Source organism: Nicotiana attenuata, unplaced genomic scaffold (assembly GCF_001879085.1).
Source record: "Nicotiana attenuata strain UT unplaced genomic scaffold, NIATTr2, whole genome shotgun sequence".
Taxonomy (NCBI): Eukaryota; Viridiplantae; Streptophyta; class Magnoliopsida; order Solanales; family Solanaceae; genus Nicotiana; species Nicotiana attenuata.
The window spans coordinates 312,529-324,840 of NW_017670433.1; positions in this window are offsets into that span (position 1 = coordinate 312,529).

Sequence of the window (12,312 nt, forward strand, 5' to 3'; positions counted from 1 at the left end):
CAAGGTGCGGACATTGTATGCAATTCAGATGGGGGAGAATGGATCAAATCTCCGTGCACCTGGCTTGATGACACTTACGCACAAAGCTGATGCAGTCTCGTTCCATGGTGAGGCAATAATAACATGCTCGAAGAATTTTCTTTGTCAGAACATACCCACTCATATGCGGCCCGCAAACTCCGGAATGCACTTCGGTCATGATAGTCGTGGCTTGTCTAGCATTTATGCATCTCAACAATCCAAGATCTGGAGTTCTTTTGTATAATATTCCCCCGCTAAAGAAAAATCCACTAGCTAGACGTCGAATTGTTCTCTTTTGATCACTTGTGGCTTGTACCGGATATACCCCCATCCTGATGTATTCCCTGATATCATGGAACCATGGTTCACCATCAAGTTCTTCTTCCACCATGTTACAGTAAGCATGCTGATCACGGACCTGAATATGTAAAGGGTCAATATAAGCCTTATCCGGATGATGTAACATCGACGCCAGAGTATCCAAGGCGTCAGCAACCTCATTATGGATCCTAGGGATATGCCTGAATTCCACTAATCTGAATAGCTGACAAAGATCCTGCAGACATTGTCAATATGGTATGAGCTTCAAATCTCGAGTCTCCCATTTTCCCTGAATCTGGTGCACTAACAGATCTGAATCTCCCAAAACTAGCACTTCCTGTACTTCCATGTCCACAACTAACCTTAAACCCAGAATGCATGCTTCGTACTCGGCCATGTTGTTGGTACAATAGAAACGAAGCTGAGCTGTGATAGGGTAATGGTGCCCTGTTTCAGAAATGAGCACAACTCCTATTCCTACACCTTTCATGTTAGCAGCCCTGTCACACCTCCTTTTTTTACAACTACACCCCCGAGAGGGGTATAATAAAGGGAGTTTTTCCAATTAAAGGACAATCGAAACGGGATTCATTTATTAAGAGATTCAGAGTCGCCACTTGGGAGATTTATGGTGTCCCAAGTCACCGGTTTAAAATCCCGAATCGAGGAGAAGAATGACTCTGTTTAACAGTCTGCGAACCAGAAATACGGATAAGGAATTCTGTTAACCCGGGAGAAGGTGTTAGGCATTCCCAGGTTCCGTGGTTCTAGCACGGTCGCTCAACTGTTATATTTGGCTTAATTATCTGATTTTAAAAAATTATGAACCTATGTGCAAATTTAACTTTTAACCGCTTTTATTATTCTTTAAGAGAATTGCAATGTCATTAAAATACGTCTCGAACCACGTCACATAAATGCACCCGTGGTTTTTGACGTATTTCAACATCGTTGAGATTTGGATTTGGTTCACATAAATGCGCACCCGAAATTAGGAAGGTATTATTATTAAACTAACGCGCCTAAAGCAATTTCGCGTTTGCAACTTTGCGAGGGACATGGAAATTCGCTAATGGCACACCTCGAATTCTAAAGGATAAACAAGATTGATTAAAACGAGGGCCATGCAATTGTCATTTTGTTTGGCATGGCTCACCTCAACTAAATTTTAAAGGAAAAGAAATGTATTTAGCTAAGGCAAACTTTATTATTCCTATTTATATCTTAAAAAAAACTAAGCATCACAATCACGTCATGGGAACCATACGCGTCATTGTAATAGTCCTATTGCGCGCCTACAGGTCCGCCTACCTATGAAATACCGACAATTTGGACTAAGCTTGCATCCAGTAGTCTTATAAGAATCCATACGGCCCAATTCCAAAAGAATGGGCCAATTGATCATAGTAGCTCATTTCCTCATAAGTCAAAATCAGAAACACACACTGAATTTACTTGCCTAACGTCGAACTTGACAGCCCCAAAAATGTTACCAAATCAGTATTTAACATGAAAAAGAGAAAAGAGAAATAAAAAATCAACAAACGAAAGTCTACCCAGGCTTGAAACAGCATATGCATACCAGTTATTGCAATCTCATGCGGAAATTTCTTTCTCAAAGGAATCAGCGAGGCAATATTAATCTAAAGGACATTGAACACTCCAACGGAATAGCAACAGACCAGGCTAGAAAGCAGATGAAAATTGACAGAAACATAGAAATAAGGGAATGTAACGTTAGCAATAACAGAGGGAGGCAATCGTAAAGAAGAAGAAAAAACCAAGCAGCAAGAACTCGACGAAATTCAGTTTACGAACACCCCAAAATCAGCTGGAAACTGCGGCTGAAACTAACCCAGAACCAATCCAAAAATAGCCTCCAATATTTTCAACAGTATTCTGCCCAGAAAATTATTTTAACAAAATAGATTTCGGATCGTTTTTGAATCATATGAATCGAGCTTGAAGCTAACAAATCAACAATCACCATTCGAGCACTCAACTTCGCCTTGACAAACGTCACTTCTAGACCTATTCTGACCTCTTTTAACCATTGAAACACAGGACAACTAACGGTTCCTACCATCATGGTGAATCAACAAAATGAGTTTGGTTCATGAGTAGTCTATGCATAACTTCACTGAAAGAAAATTTGAACAAAACAGAAATCCCTATTGGAAGCAATGCTGGACGACAGTAGGTACGTATGCAAACTGAATTTGTGACATGTCATTAAAGCACTTGGACGATTTCAACTTAAAACTTCAGCTTCAAGCAATCAGTTTAAAAGCAAGATCAATTAGAGGCAAATAGAAGAAAGCAAGAGCCAATTTCTTTTGCTGATTGAACATAACTAACTTCATGAGATTATGGTATCATTTCCAGCGATAAAAGCTTATTAATCCAACTTTGAATTGTCACAGAATTACAACAAATAAGATGTTCTCACAGCAATCCAGACTCAACCATATTAAACCTCACACCTTGAAGTCGAAAGCACTATACAAGTAGTAAAAGTCTCATGAAAACTTGATAAGAGAGCAACTTTCAACCAACTTTCCTTTCGAACTTAAGAATGAGCTGACCAAAATCTTATAATCAACAAAGAATCTTTACACATGGCTACATCAATTTCAGCACACAGAAAGCCAAGAAATTCAATTCAGATCCTGTTTTGGAGGAACTAAAATAGCTAAACTTCAACACAATCAATCAGTTGCCTTATAAGTGAGTAACAGATGCCAAAACAAGATCCAAACATGACATTGAATTCCAGATACCTATCCATTTCAGCAGATTACAGTGACCCTTTCAAATTTAGACCTTCAACTTCAGTTCCTTAATGCAATATGCTCAGCCTTTAACAACTGAAGAAACTAAGAACAAGTTGCTGTGTATTTTCAGAAGAAAACAAACCAGTTGAAACATCGACAATCATGCATACGACTCTACCAATTTGATTATGACCTAAGTATTCTAACATTGAAAGGTACTCGTACTGGAAAATCAGAGAACCAAACAGAAAACCACGAGAATATGCATCGATGATTACGACTCATTCAACAATCATGAAGCCGAACAGATCTCCCATTTCAACTCGAGAAAATCTTAACCCATGAGATACTTCAACACCATACTAACAGCTAAAAACATTCAAGGCATAGAAAACGACCATTCAAATTCAACTTTTACTAACTGAGCATACTTAAATTCATCAGACCACTGAGAATGGATTCATTCAACAGGAAATTCAATCATAGAACCATTCGAGACAGAATGCACATCTCAAAAACATTTTCTAAAAACAAACAGAGTTACACAGAGAAAAGGAGATTCGAACCTGAAGTTGCAAACTCCTGTTAATAACTACAGCCTTAACAGTACGCGTTTCGCCTTCGAATACGAGTGAGGTTTCAACTCAGCAGAACAACAGAAGAAACAGAGCTCGAACTTCAATTTGTATCTTCCAGGAACTCAAATCCGAATTCCGAAATCAAAAAATGTATATATGTTTTTCTTAAATTTTTAAAAGAACTCGACCAAGAACAAAGAAAACCCACTCAGAAAAACCATAAATTCCAGAAATCTTTTCCACTTTTTTTTCTCTCCAAAATCCAAACCCCCCTCACAAAATTGGATAAAGCCTCTTTTGAAGACCAATCCTTGATGAATGTGGGGCTCAGATTGAATGAAACCAATCCAACGCCTCACACTCATCCAGCATTTCATCTCCAGAAGCTTCCAATCGTGAGATAGGTCTCAAAAACGAGCGAGTGAGAGGAGAGGGAATATTGGCATCAGAAACCGTTGGAACGGTAAGATGAGAGAAGGAGGGACGCGTGAGGAGAGATTTGAGGTTCAAACGCTCGAATTTGGACAGTATTAGGGCTGGATTCGGGTGTTCCTCGGGAGAAGAAGAAGAACAGTCGCTCGCAGTATGCGCTTGAGGGATTAGGGAATAGGCTGCGTGTGTGTACGTGGGGATATTTGGTGGAGAATGGGCCGGGTCGAGCGTGGAGCTGGGGCGGGTCGAGCAGACTTTTAAGAAAAGGGTATTTGGGCCTGGAAAATTTGAGATGATTTGGCCCAAAAGCTTAATCTCTAATTCCCTTTGTGTTCTTCTTTTATTTTCTTTTCTCTTCTTTTTTTTTTCTTTCCAAAATTAAATTAAGATCTTAGTTAATTCCCAACACCTAATTATCCTAAAAAAATAATTAAACCTAAATGATAATTATCACAACTAATTAAACAAGAAAATTAAAAGAAAAACTACTTGAAAAATCAAAATTAAAATTAAAAGTGCAAAAGTAAACTATTTTTGTGATTTTCTCTTTTTATGAAGCAACTAAATTGAATAATGCAAAATTAACTCCTAAATGCACATGCAACACATTTTTTTGTATTTTTCCATTAATTAAAATAAAATAAACATGCGCACGCAAATGCAAACAATTAACAGAAAATGCCACAAAAATCCAAAAAAATTGCAACTAAATAAAAGAAATTATTTTGTTTTGAAACTATGGGGGTAATTCATATATGGCAAAAATCACGTGCTCACAAGCCCCATCAAAAAGAGTTTCCAACCAGGCTTTTCATCCTGCTCGACCTCATCAATATGCATTACCTCTTCATTAGGAAAGTAAGTCTTCAAAGGTTCATATTCCTCATCCACTGGGTTCTCGGCCAAGTGATCGGCCAAAGCTTGGGCTTTCATCGCCGTCCGAGTCACATATACGATGTCAAATTCTGTGAGCAAAATCTGCCACTTTGCGAGTCTTCCTGTGGTCATAGGCTTCTGAAAGATATACTTTAAAGGATCCAGGCGAGAAATGAGGTAAGTAGTATAGGATGACAGATAACTTCTGCGCTACCCAAGTCAGGGCGCAACATGTCCTTTCAAGGGGAGTATACTTAACCTCATAGGATGTGAACTTCTTGCTAAGATAATAGATGGCCTGCTCTTTCCTGCCAGTGATGTCATGTTGACCCAACACACAACCAAATGAATTATCCAGGACTGTCAAATAAAGAATCAAAGGTCTCCCGGGTTACGGCGGGACCAACACAGGTGGGTTTTTGAAATACTCCTTGATTTTATCGAATGCTTCCTGGAACTCATCAGTCCATTTGACCGCAACATCCTTCTTTAGCAACTTAATGATGGGCTCACAAGTGGTCGTGAGTTGAGCAATAAACCTGCTGATGTAATTCAACCTCCCTAGCAAACTCATCACCTCAGTCTTGTTCTTTGGCGGTGGTAATTTCTGGATAGCTTTGATCTTTGACGGATCCAGCTCAATGCCTCGCCGAATGACTATGAACCCTAACAGTTTGCCCGACGGAACACCAAATGCACACTTTGCAGGGTTGAGCTTATGATTGTACCTGCGGAGCCTTTGGAAAAACTTTCTCAGGTCCCTGACGTGGCCGAACTGCTTCCTGGACTTTATGATCACATCATCCACGTAAACCTCAATCTCTTTGTGTATCATGTCATGGAATATGGTGGTCATTGCCCTCATGTAAGTTGCCCCAGCGTTTTTCTAACCAAATGGCATGACCCAGTAACAATATGTTCCCCATGGCGTGATGAATGCCGTCTTTTCCGCATCCTCCTCATCCATTAAGATCTGATGATATCCCGCATAGCAATCCACAAAAGAGCCAACCTCATGCTTGGCACAATTATCAATCAAAATGTGGATATTTGGCAATGGGAAGTTATCCTTCGAACTTGCTTTGTTGAGGTCACGGTAATGAACACATACTCTGGTCTTACCATCTTTCTTTGGCACAGGCACAACATTAGCTAACCACGTGGGATACCGCTTGACTCAAATGACCTTTGCATCAAGCTGCTTTGTGACTTCTTCTTTGATTTTCACACTCATGTCGGTCTTAAACTTCCTTAATTTCTGCTTGACGGGAGGGGAAGCTGGATCAGTTGGCAATTTGTGGACCACCAAGTCGGTACTCAAGCCCGGCATGTCATCATACGACCATGCAAAAATATCCTTATATTCAAACAATGCTTTGATTATTTCCTCCCTGATTTGTGGTTCAAGATGGACACTTATCTTGGTTTCTCTGACATTATCTGGATCTCCTAAATTGATTGCTTTGGTTTCATTCAAATTCGGCTTGGGTTTGTCTTCAAAATGACTTAGTTCTTTACTGATCTCCTCAAATGCCTTATCCTCATCATATTCTGTTTCATCATCACTCTCTATTTCTTGGATTATTATTTCAGAATTAGATTGACTTTTAAGACTTGGCCAAGGATTCCTCATGCATGTCATGTCATTGAAACTAGCATAAAAAGAACTGTACAAAGAAGAAAAGAAAACAAAAATAAAAACTATCAGGAATGATGGAAAAGGGAAATTGCATTTCATTGAAAATAAAGGATAACAGGGTTTGTACATCAAACAAGCGAAAAATAAAAATTGAGTCACAACCCTGGAATAATCCAGATAGAAAGGAAAACAAAGCAAACTACCACAACTCCTTCCGGGTAGGGAGAGGAGTAGCCTTCCAATTGTTAAGCTTTACTTTCGGCCCGACGAACTGCACATCCGCTTTGCTGGAACCTTCTCCAATTTCCACCATGTTCACATCATCAAACCACCTCTGGAACCTTTCAATTAACTCTTCATCAACGTCAACCACAGGACTTGGAACTGTTGTCACTGGGCGTTTCATGGCATCGGGCTTGACAAATGACCAGCAGAGACGCGGGATAGGCTTCGGAAGTGCCTACGCCTTCTGTTTCAACCTTTTAGCCCTTTTCACGTCTGCCGCTGTGGGTTTGAATCCTAGACCAACCATATCCAAGTTTTTAGGCAGAGACACTGGCTGCACGATACCTTGTAAAGAAGCGCCCAGGCCTTTGCCTGGCACAAAACCATTCTTCAGCATTTCAGAAGCCACCGTGACAGATGCGGAGGCTAACTTTGGAGTTAGAATACATTTCCCTTCTGGAATCTTCTCAATTCAGAAACTTGGTATACCCAAGGCCCCTGATCGTCTTCAGCCTCAATAAACGGGACGGAGGCATCATTGTAAGCAAACGAGCTTTCATCATCATACACGACAATCTCTTGTCTGTCCTACTCGAACTTGACCATCTGGTGCAAAGAGGACGGGACTGCTTTGGCAGCATGTATCCAGGGACGACCTAACAGCAAATTGTAAGAGACGGACACGTCCAGTACCTGGAACTCCATGGTGAATTTGACTGGCCCTATTGTCAGTTCGAGCACAATATCTCCAACAGAATCTTTTCCCCCTCCGTGAAAACCTCGGACACATATATTGTTCTTTTGGACCCTTTCAGTATCAATTTTCAACTTGTGCAAGGTGGAGAGAGGGCAAATGTTCGCACTGGAACCATTATCCACCAGCACCCTAGTGACCACAGAATCTTCACATTTCACTGTAAGATAGAGAGCTTTGTTGTGTTCGGTACCTTCCACAGGCAACTCGTCATCAGAGAAAGTGACCCTGTTCACCTCAAATGTCTTGTTGGCAATCTTCTCCAAATGGTTCACTGTGATTTTTGTCGGGGACATGAGCTTCCTTCAGAATTTTCATCAGGGCCCGACGATGCTCATCTGAATGGATCAACAATGATAGCAAGGAAATCTGAGCAGGAGTCTTTCTCAACTGTTCCACGATGGAGTAATCTTGTACCTTCATTTTTTCTCAAAAACTCCTCCGCCTCTTCTTCAGTGACTGGTTTCTTTACTAGAACTGGATTATCTCTGAGTGTTTTAGCTTTACTTAACTCTTCCGGGGCAAAGCATCTCCCTGAACGAGTTAATCCATGGGCCTCATTAACTTCTTCTTTCACTTCCTTCCTCTTATAGGTCATTATCACCCGCTCATAATTCCATGGGATAGCCTTGGTGTTGATTACTGGAAGCTGAGTTACAGGCTTGATGATGACAAGGTCCGTGCGGGTACCCTCTACAATTATGATGGGCTTGTTCGCCAACCCTGGACGATCACTTTTGACTTTTCTTGCTTTGCTACAACATCACTTAGGGGTCTCTGCTCAATTACCATAGATGGCTTATCAATTGGCATTCTCAACTTGTCTGTTAATCCTTCAGCTATTGAAGAGGTGGCTTTTGTGACAACTGCACCCTTGACTGGCTTAACCTCACTAGACCGGATCATCATGACGGATTGTGAAGGCTTCTTGGGCTCCCCATCCTTGTGTATTATCTCAATCATGTTTGTTTCATCATGGGCTGGCAGCGGGTTCTGATTGATGTTGGGTGCTTCCGGAGTTTGGACCACAATCTGGTTTGTGTCAATGAGCTCTCGGATGGCATTTTTCAAGTGCCAGCACTTTTTCGTATCATGCCCCGGAGTACCAGAACAATATGCACAACTGAGGGAGTAATCCAAATTCTTTGGAGGAGGGTTTGGCAATTTCGACTCAATTGGCCTCAGCACATCCAACTGCCTCAATCTCTGCAATAAGCTGGTATAAGATTCCCCCAACGGGGTGAAAGTTTTTTTCCGCTGCAACCTTTCGTTCCTGAATACTGGCTTGGGTCGGAAACTTGGACCGGCAGGGTTTCGGTAGGTTCGTGGGGGTGGGTAAGCATTTTGTGGAGCTGGGTAGGTGTTCTGTGGGGCTGGGGCACGCCATTGTGGGTAAGAAGGAGGTTGAGTGTATGACTGGGCATGGTGGACAGAATACTGAGGGTCTGGTGATGGAAAGTAGTGTTGAGGTGGGTTATATGGGGTTTGGGTGTAGGTTCGGTGATGGGGTCGAGGCTGGGTGTAATGGTGTGGTGTGCCCCTTGGACCAAGCCACGATCCTGAGTCAACTGTTGCAACATCTTCTTTCTTCTTCTTTCCGATCACTCCTCCAGTATCATTCTGAATGGCTTGGGTGGTTGCTTTGATAGCCGAGTAGCTCATGATTTTGCTTGTTTTAAGCCTTTCTTCTACCGTACCGCCCATCTTCACTACCTCGTTGAAAGACTTACCTATGGCCGATATCAGATGACCAAAGTAAGTAGGCTCCAGAGCCTACAGAAAGTACTCCACCATTTCGCTTTCCTCCATCGAAGGGTTGACTCTTGCCGCCTATTACCTCCAGCGAAAACCATATTCCCTGAAACTTTCTCCCGGTTTCTTCTCTATCTTAGTCAAAGACAAATGATCTGGAACAATTTCTATGTTGTATTGGAAGTGCCGCGCAAATGCTTGGGCCAAATCATCCCAGGTATACCATCTGCTGTGATCCTGACGTGTGTACCACTCTAATGTCGCGCCACCACAGACTTTGGCTGAAGTATGCCATTAACAGCTCATCTCTCACACCAGCTCCTCTCATTTTGCTGCAAAATCCCCTTAAGTGGGCCACGGGGTCCCCGTGCCTGTCATATAAGTCAAATTTGGGCATTTTGAATCCAGCAGGTAACTGGACATCAGGAAACAGACACAGATCTTTGTAGGCCACGCTCACTTGGCCTCCCAATCCCTGCATATTTCTGAATGATTGTTCCAGGCTTCTTACCTTCCTGAACATCTCCTCCTGTTCCGAGTTTTTGGTTAATTTCTCGGTCTCGACAGGAAGATCGAAACGGGGGGTATATGAGTAATGATCTGGGATTTTGAAGGTGGGCTCCGGGGCGTAATACTGGTTGTCTTGGGCTTGGAGTACCAGTTCACTGGAAGACCGGTGGAGGGTGGCAGGTGGAGGTGCCATGAACACAGCGTTAGCTGGTGGAGGGGGACATGCGGTCGATTTGGCTAATGGAGCTTGGATAGTTTGGGAGGAGGAACCCGTATAATGGTGGTAAGGGTTGAAGTTTGGAGTATGTTGTGGGGATCGATCGATGACAGGGGGTTCTTGAGCCAGTGGTGGGAGGAAAGTGGGGTTGGCAGGGGATGATTGGATGCCCTTTCATCCATGCCTGGTACATCTCAGCCATCTGTTGTTTAAGCTTATACAACTCTTCTTTCATACCGGGCTCAGACTCTTCTACCTCCCTTGGTGGGTCAATAACACTCGAATCCAATTCTTTGCCAACCATGTTCGCCTTGTTCTTAGATCTGGTATTGTACGGGTGACTTGCTAGAATGCCGAACAAACTAACCACCTGCTTGTACTTGATGACAACAAGCAAACTTGTTAGCGATTAAGAGCTTAACAGATAGGCAACCGCATGTTGGGAATGCAATGCACCTAAGCAATTAACCACTTCTATTATGCATTTGAACGACTGCATGCTTCATCCCGGCTTTCACTAATTCTCTTCATTTTGCATTTTTCTTTCTCTTTCCTTTTCATTCCTGCCTTTCTTTGTTGGTTCATTTTTTTCTTCTTTTATTCTCGCATTGTCTTTCCTCTCTTGTTTTGCCATTATTTCTTTCCCCTTAATTTCTTTTATTTCCACTCTTTTTTTTTTCTTTTCATTATATGGTTATGATCGAATCCTATGGGGATTGCCTACGTATCATGACGCCGCATAAATCAGACCAAGCGTAGTTCTGGAGATAAATGCGAAATAAAAGAAAACACATCTTTTTTTTCGAATTTTGTAAAATAAAACAAGCTAGAAACATCCTGATTACAACGACTTTCCTACAAACTGAAACGTTTTCAAAACTAAAACAGGACTAAAAATGAACTGACAAACTCTAAAAGAAACTGCAACATAGACTCACAAAATAAAAATCAAGAATACATAAGTGCTTCCACTGCTGATCTAGTTGGACTTGCTGCGGGCCTATGCGCCAGGTCTTCTTGGAGACGAAACAAGTCATCCATGATCTGTCAGACAAAAATCATAACTGAAGCGAAGAACATGGACTAGGTCATGTCCTCACACTCGTTGCACTTCATCACAATGTAGTCCGCAATCCTCCTAACCCTTTCCCTGATAATACCCTTCTCCTGTAGCAACCGTCCAATCTGCTGAGAACGGGCCTCCAAAACTTGATCGGCAGTATGATTTTTCTCTTGAAGTTGTTGCAGGTCCTTTTCTAACTGCGACATCAGGGCATAGCAACGTTCCCTTTCTGCTTTGAAATCTCTTGCCTGCTTGGTCATTTCATTTTCAAGGACATTGACCCATTTCTTTAGACCCACCATTCCTCTGTCGTACTTCTCCTTCAGCTCTCGGACGAAACTTGCCCGTCCCTCCGCATTCTTAACTAACTTGGCTTGGGCTTTTGCTAACTCCTTTTCAGTCTTTTCCAGGTCAGCCTCATAATCACCTTTCTCCTAAGGCCATTTATGAGCTTCTCATCTTGTCTACTTCTGGCCGGATTTTCAGCGGCGATTTTCATTCTTTGAATTTGAGCTCGTAGGGCTTCATTTTCCTGGGCCAATTTCCTTCTTTCTCCTTCATCTTCTTGCATTTGTAGGTCATTATTGAACTCCACGTTTCTCAATTTCTCTTCCAGAGTGTGGATGGTTGCTTGATACTCTTTCTCCTTTTCTCCCCAGGCCAACCTTTCCCTGACTTTGTCATCAAAATCCTGCACATGCGGTCTTTTTGCTGGTCTCTCGGGCTCTGGCTCATTGCTTGCACCTGACTTTCTTTCAAACCATGCTGCATAATTTGGATTCACTTCCCCTTTTGCAACGTCTGGTACCTGGGTGCCATTTTTCAGATACCGGCAACTGTTCCAATCCTGCTAGACTAAAGCCTCATGCAACGCAACCTCTGGATGGAGCTCGATGACCTGGGTGGTTAGATCTTCATCTTCAGGTACCACCTGATATCTCCCTAACTGCCTTAAGACCCTCTGTGGTGCGTACGGCTGGACACTCCTCAAACCCATCAACATCAAATAACCCTTTGTAGCTGTCATATATATGATTTCTGTCATCGGGAGCCACCCTATAGTCCATTCGACTTGACTTTCTTTCAGATCTTTCAAATGGGAGATCCAAGCTTCAAACCCTTCTGGAGCGTTGTAATCTTTCACCCTTTC